Raw genomic sequence first — 6,963 nt, forward strand, 5'->3', positions numbered from 1 at the left:
AATGTAAGCGGTAGTCAAAGAGGAATGAATGACACAGTTGTGAGATCTGAGGCTCGTGCACCTACCAGAGCCTATGCTATTCGAGCTCGCGAGGAAGTTTCATCACTAGATGTGATTACGGGTACATTTACTCTCTATGATACTTCTGTGATTACTTTGATAGATCCTAGATCAACACATTCATATATACGCATGGATCAACAGAGATCATGCTAAATCGCAATCGAAATTCAAATCTTCAGCCACGTCTGTTGCCAGTGTTGATAATGCAAAGAATGAAAAGCTAAATGTGATCAATGTGGAAGACGACACTTTGGTGAATGCTGGGGAAAAGGTAATAACTGAGCTTGTTATAGTTGTGGTTCAAGAAATAATTTTATAAAAGATTGTCCAGATTTAGCTGAAAAAGATAATGTTCAGAATCCAAGGCAGAGTGGTAATGTTTCTAGAGGTAGACCTTCCAGAAAGTTGGGAAATGTAAGCGGTATTCAGAGAGGAACGAATGACACAGTTGTGAGATCTGAGGCTCGAGCACCTGCCAGAGCCTATGCTATTCGAGCTCGCGAGGAAGCTTCATCACCAGATGTGATTACGGGTACATTTACTCCCTATGATACTTCTGTGATTGCTTTGATAGATCCTGGATCAACACATTCGTATATATGCATGAATTTAGTGAACAGTAAGAATTTGCCTGTAGAGACTACTGAATTTGTAATTAAAGTTTCAAACCCCTTAGGCAGAGGTGTTCTGGTTGATAAAGTTTGCAAGAATTGTTTGTTAATGTTTCGAGACAATTGTTTTCCGACTGATCTGATGTTGTTACCTTTTGATGAATTTGATATAATTCTGGGAATGGATTGGTTAACTTTGCATGATGCTGTGGTGAATTGCAAACGAAAAATTATTTATTTGAGATGCAAGGATGATGAAATAGTCAGAATTGAATCTAGTGATTTGAATGGATAGTCTGTTGTAATATCTTCGATGAAAGCTTTGAGTATTGTGAGAAAGGGTTGTGAAGTTTATTTTGCATATGTGATTGATTCAAGAGTGCCAGAAAAGAAAGTTGAATCTGTTCCTGTTGTTTGTGAGTTCCCTAATATGTTTCCTGAAGAACTTACGGGATTACCTCCAGTTAGAGAGGTAGAATTTGGCATAGAATTGGTACCTGGTACTACACCGATTTCGATATCTCCATACCGAATGGCTCTGACAGAACTAAAAGAATTAAAGTCTTAGTTGCAAGAGTTGACCGATTGAGGGTTTGTTAGACTGAGTTTCTCACCTTGGGGTACTCCAGTTTTATTTGTGAAAAAGAAAGATGGTACGATGAGAATGTGTATAGATTATCGTCAATTGAACAAGGTGACAATTAAGAATAAGTATCCCCTGCCCCGTATTGATAATTTGTTTGACCAGTTGAAAGTAGCTGTTGTGTTTTCAAAAATAGATTTGAGATCGGACTATTATCAGTTGTGAGTGAAAGACTCAGATATTCCAAAGACTGCTTTCAGAACGAGATTCGGTCACTATGAATTTTTAGTTATGCCTTTCAGATTGACTAACGCACCTGCTATGTTTATGGATTTGATGAATAGAATTTTCAGACTGTATTTAGATCAATTTGTTGTGGTATTCATTGATGACATATTGATTTATTCGCATGATGAATCTGAACATGTCGAGCATCTGAGAATAGTATTACAGATTTTGAAAGATAAACAGTTGTATGCTAAATTCAGTAAATGTGAGTTCTGGTTGCGAGAAGTTGGTTTTTTGGGTCATATTGTATCAGCCTCTGATATTGGAGTTGATCTGAGCAAAATTTCAGCTATTTTGGATTAGAAACCTCCAAGAAATATATCTGAAGTCTGTAGTTTTCTAGGACTTGCTGGTTATTATAGAAGATTCATAAAAGGTTTCCCGATGATTGCGACCCCGTTAACAAAACTGCTTCAGAGAGGTGAAGTTTGAGTGGTCTGAAAAATGTCAAAACAACTTTGATTAGTTGAAAGCCTTGTTGACTGAAGCTCTGGCATTGGTACAACCTGAATCGGGTAAAGAATTTGTGATTTACAGCGATGCATCGTTGATCGGTTTGGGATGTGTTTTAATGCAAGAAGGAAAATTCATTGCTTATGCTTCGAGACAGTTGAAACTGCACGAAAAGAACTATCCAACGCATGATCTTGAATTAGCTACAATTGTGTTTGCTCTAATGATTTGGCGTCATTACTTGTTTGGTGAGAAATGTCATGTGTATTCTGATCATAAGAGTTTGAAGTATTTGATAACTCAAAAAGATTTGAATTTGCGACAAAAAAAGATGGCTTGGATTACTAAAAGACTACGAACTTATGATTAATTATCACCCAGGAAAAGCAAATGTTGCCGATGCCTTAAGTCAGAAATCATTGTTTGCTTTGCATGCAATGAATGCTCATTTAGTTATGTCTGATGATGCTTCAGTTTTAGCTGAATTAAAAGCAAGACCCTTCTTCTTACAACAGATTATCGAAGCTCAGAAGATTGATAATGAAATTTTAGCTAAACGAGCTCAGTGTGATGTAGAGTCTGATTCAGAATTCAGAGTTGACAAAGATAATTGCTAGAAATTTTGAGATCAAATTTGTATTCCGAGGAATCCAGAGTTAATTCAAATGATTCTGAGTGAAGCCCACAATAGTCGGTTATCTGTGCATTCGGGTAGTACAAAATGTATAATGATTTGAAACAACATTATTGGTGGTCTAGAATGAAAAGAGATATCTATGATTTTGTTTCTAAATGTTTGATATGTCAGCAAGTTAAGGCTGAACATAAAGTGCAATCTAGATTGTTACAACCGATTATGATTCCAGAGTGGAAACGGGATCGAGTGACCATGGATTTTGTTTCGGGTTTACCCCTGTCTTTGAAGAAGAAAGATGCAATTTGGGTTGTAGTTGATCGTTTAACGAAATCAGCTCATTTTATTTCTATTTGATCTGATTACTCACTTGATAAATTAGCTGAGTTATATATTTTTGATATTTTGAAATTGCATGGTGTGCCATTGTCGATAGTGTCAGATAGACCCGAGATTTACATCACAATTCTGGAAGAAGTTGCAAGATGCTTTAGGTACTAAATTGCACTTTAGTACTGCTTTTCATCTGCAAATGAATGGTCAATCTGAGTGGATTATTCAGATACTCGAGGATATTTTGAAATGTTGCATTCTTGAGTTTGAAGGTACGTGGGGACAATATCTACCTTTGATTGAATTCGCGTATAATAACAGTTTTCAGTCGAGCATTAAAATGGCACAGCACGAAGCTTTATATGGTCGTAAATGTTGTGCACCTTTGTATTGGATGGAACTCAATGGAAATAAGATTCACGGGGTTGATTTGATAAAAAAATGAAATAGTAAGTGAAAGTAATTCGAGATAGTTTAAAAGCAGCTTTTGATCGTTAGAAATCATATGCATATTTGAAAAGAAAAGACATTGAGTTTGAGATCGGTGACCAAGTGTTTCTAAAAGTGTCTCTATGGAAAAAAGTGTTTCTGTTTGGTAGAAAAGGCAAGTTGAGTCTGAGGTTCATCGGGTCGTATGAAATTATATAACGTATTGGGCCGATAGCATATAGATTGTTGTTGCCACCAGAATTAGAAAAGATTCATAATGTGTTTCACGTATCGATGCTTCGACGTTACAGATCTGATCCTTCGCATGTGATTCCTCTATCTGAGATCAAAATTTAGTCTGATATAAATATTGAAGAAAAGTCGATCCAAATTTTAGCTCGAGAGGTTAAAGAGTCGTGAAATAAGAAAATTTCGTTAGTAAAAGTAATGTCGCATCGACATGGCATTGAAGAGGCCACGTGGGACCCTGAAGATGCTATGAGACAGTAATATCCAAATCTGTTTAATCGTAATATTTTCGGGGTAGAAAATCCCTAAGGGGGAAGAAATGTAACAGTCCGGTTGATAAACCGTAATTTATACATATTTTTATCCCATGCTTAGCATAATTTTGGATGAATTATCCTTAGATTTGGTGAATTTGATGCTCCTAATCCTTTAATTTCATGTTTTATACTTAGGAGAGCATAGTAGAGTAAAAAGAGCGAGAAACAGGCCAAAAATGGAGAAAATGGGTCAACATGGGAAATCAACACGGCCTGGACTTCCTCACACGGGTAGTTCACACGCCCGTGTCCATTCAACAGACTCGAACATGGTTTGAAGCAATCGCACACAGGCGTGTCACACGGGCGTGTCCCTGTCGAGCCCAAGTCTAGTCCTATTAGGAAAATGCCACACTTGAGGGTTTTGAAGCATTCTAAAGCCTATATAAACACCCCATGAGGTACCTAGAAAAGACAGACAGAGTAGGAGGCAAGGAATTCCTCAAAGAAAGCCAATTGATCCATCTCAGAAGCAGGATTATCCTTTAAGACTGAAGATCTCCCTTCAATTTCCTTCAAGAGTTTTTGGGTTTTCTTTATGTTTTGTTATCATTATTCTTCTGAGATGTTTTCTTTTACACTTATGAACTAAATCCCCTAAATACCTAAGAGGAATGAAACCTAAGACGGGTCTTGTTATTATTTTCTGAATTATATAATAAATATTTGACTTGCTCTTAATTATGAGTTCTTAATTCTTACTTTAATATTCTAGGATATTGATTCAAGTATTGATGTGCTCACTCAGAGGAGCAAAAGTCCCTGTCTAAGAGTAGATCTAGCATAATTAAGCAGAGTTGATTGCATGCCTAGACATAGGGTGACATAATTTTTCCGGATTAGGGTGAAACCTAATAAAGGAATCCATAGATTGAGTTAATGCAACACAATGGGTTTTAATTAGAAAGAGATTTCAATTAATCAACCTAGGGTTAGATGTTGTTAGTCTCGAGAGAGAAAATAATATAATTTAGGGATTTCTATAGATCAAGTCAAATGAATAAATCGTCTGATTCAAAGTCAAATAACAAGTGAATTCTAGGTGGATTTTTCCCTTGGGTATTGTCCAAATCAATCAGTTTTTCCCAGAAGTATTTCCCCAATTTACTTCCTATGCATTCTTAGTTTAGTAATTAGTTCAAACAAAACAAACCCCTTTTATTTTTAGGCTAGATAATAAAAAGAGAGTTAATACTAGTACTTTTAGTTCCTTTGGGTTCGACATCTCGGTCTTGCCATAAGCTATACTACTGTTCGATATGGTGCGCTTGCCTTTTTCGTGATAATAGTTAGTTTTCAAGAACGGACATTCATAAATTATAAAACTTATCACGATTTACATCACAGCAAGTTTTTGGCACCGTTGTCGGGGAACTAAGATATTAGGAACATTTAATTTTTATTACTTTAGCCATTTACTTTATTGCAATTTAAATTTTATTTTGATTTTTGTTACTAAATTTTCTTTTTCCTTATGGCAGGTTTTTATAGATTATGACTAGAAGAAACCCATCGGGACCATTACTTTTTTATAGTGAGATCGATTGCACAGCTCATAGAAACCGAAGAGAAATAAAGCGACGCCTAAGATACACAGAGGAAGAGCAAGAGGACGATATTTCCACCACAACCGAGGAGATGGCTAAAAATCAGGAAAACTCGCTACCTCCTACAATTGCTGCTGATCCAGTAAATCAGAATCCTGCTCCACGCACTATGTATGATTATGCTAAACCTACTTTAATAGGAACTGAGTCAAGTATAGTTAGGGCTGCTATTGCTGCAAATAATTTTGAACTGAAACTTAACACGATTTAAATGATCCAACAGTTTGTTCAGTTTGATGGTCTGCAGGACGATGACCCAAACGCTCATTTGGAAAATTTCTTAGTTTTGTGACACTTTTAAGATCAATGACGTTTCTAATGATGCCATTTGCCTTCGCTTATTTCCCTTTTTATTAAGGAGTAAGGCTAAACAGTGGTTGAACTCATTACCACGAGGCTCAATCACTACTTGGGAACAAATGATCGAAAAATTCTTACTTAAATATTTTCCACCGGCTAAAATGGCTAAGTTGAGGAATGACATCTCTTCTTTTGTGCAGATGGATCTTGAAACACTTTATGATGCATGGGAGAGATACAAGGATCTTTTTGAGAAGGTGCCCTCACCATGGATTACCATTCTGGCTACAGGTTCAAACCTTTCACAATGGCCTGAATCCTTCGACTAGACAGATGATTGATGCAGCTACTGGTGGGACTATCAATAATAAGACACCTGAGGTGGCTTACGAATTTTTTGAAAAGATGTCACTAAATAATTATCAGTGGCAAGTCATAATGACAAAGCCAACAAAAGTAGCTAGCGTTTTCAACCTCGATGCGGTTACTATGCTATCTAACCAAGTAAAACTTTTAAATAAAAAGATTGACAGTTTATGTAGTTCTACTCAGGTACATCTCGTGATGAGGTGTGATTCTAATGGAGGAGGAGTACACACTGAATATCAATCCTCCAACTCTAGCATCGAGGAGGAACAAATCCAATACATGGGTAACAATAATTCTAGATCTCAAAATAACCCATATAGTAACACATATAATGCAGGTTGGAGGAACCATCCGAATTTCTCGTGGGGTGGTCAAGGGAATCAAAGGCCACAACATCCTCCGAGTTTTCAACAACCACCTTACCAACAAGAAAAGAAGCCGGACCTTGAGGAGATCCTGATAAAGTTTATCTTGGTGTCAGAAACTCACTTTCAGAATACCGAAAAAGCACTTAAGAATCAAAAAGCATCGATCCAAGGGCTCGAAACTCAGATAGGATAGCTCGCCAAACTAATTTCTGAACGACCACAAGGTAGCTTGCCGAGTAACACTGAAACTAACCCAAGGGAACAACTCAATGCAATTACCATTCAAGATAAGAAAGGGTTAGTTGAACCTGAACTAGAACCGAGGCAAAGAATTGTGGTAAGTAAAGGTAAAGGTGAGG

General features: G+C 36.8%; 1 non-coding gene across 1 annotated transcript; it reads right to left on the minus strand.

Annotated features, from left to right (window-relative positions):
* Positions 1–6,034: 6,034 nt before the first annotated feature.
* Positions 6,035–6,142, minus strand: LOC121225581 (small nucleolar RNA R71). Its single transcript, XR_005923443.1, has one exon. It is a non-coding gene; the product is annotated as a small nucleolar RNA R71 (small nucleolar RNA).
* Between the last annotated feature and the right edge of the window lie 821 nt (positions 6,143–6,963).

Source organism: Gossypium hirsutum, chromosome A03 (genome assembly GCF_007990345.1).
Source record: "Gossypium hirsutum isolate 1008001.06 chromosome A03, Gossypium_hirsutum_v2.1, whole genome shotgun sequence".
In the NCBI taxonomy this organism is placed as follows: Eukaryota; Viridiplantae; Streptophyta; class Magnoliopsida; order Malvales; family Malvaceae; genus Gossypium; species Gossypium hirsutum.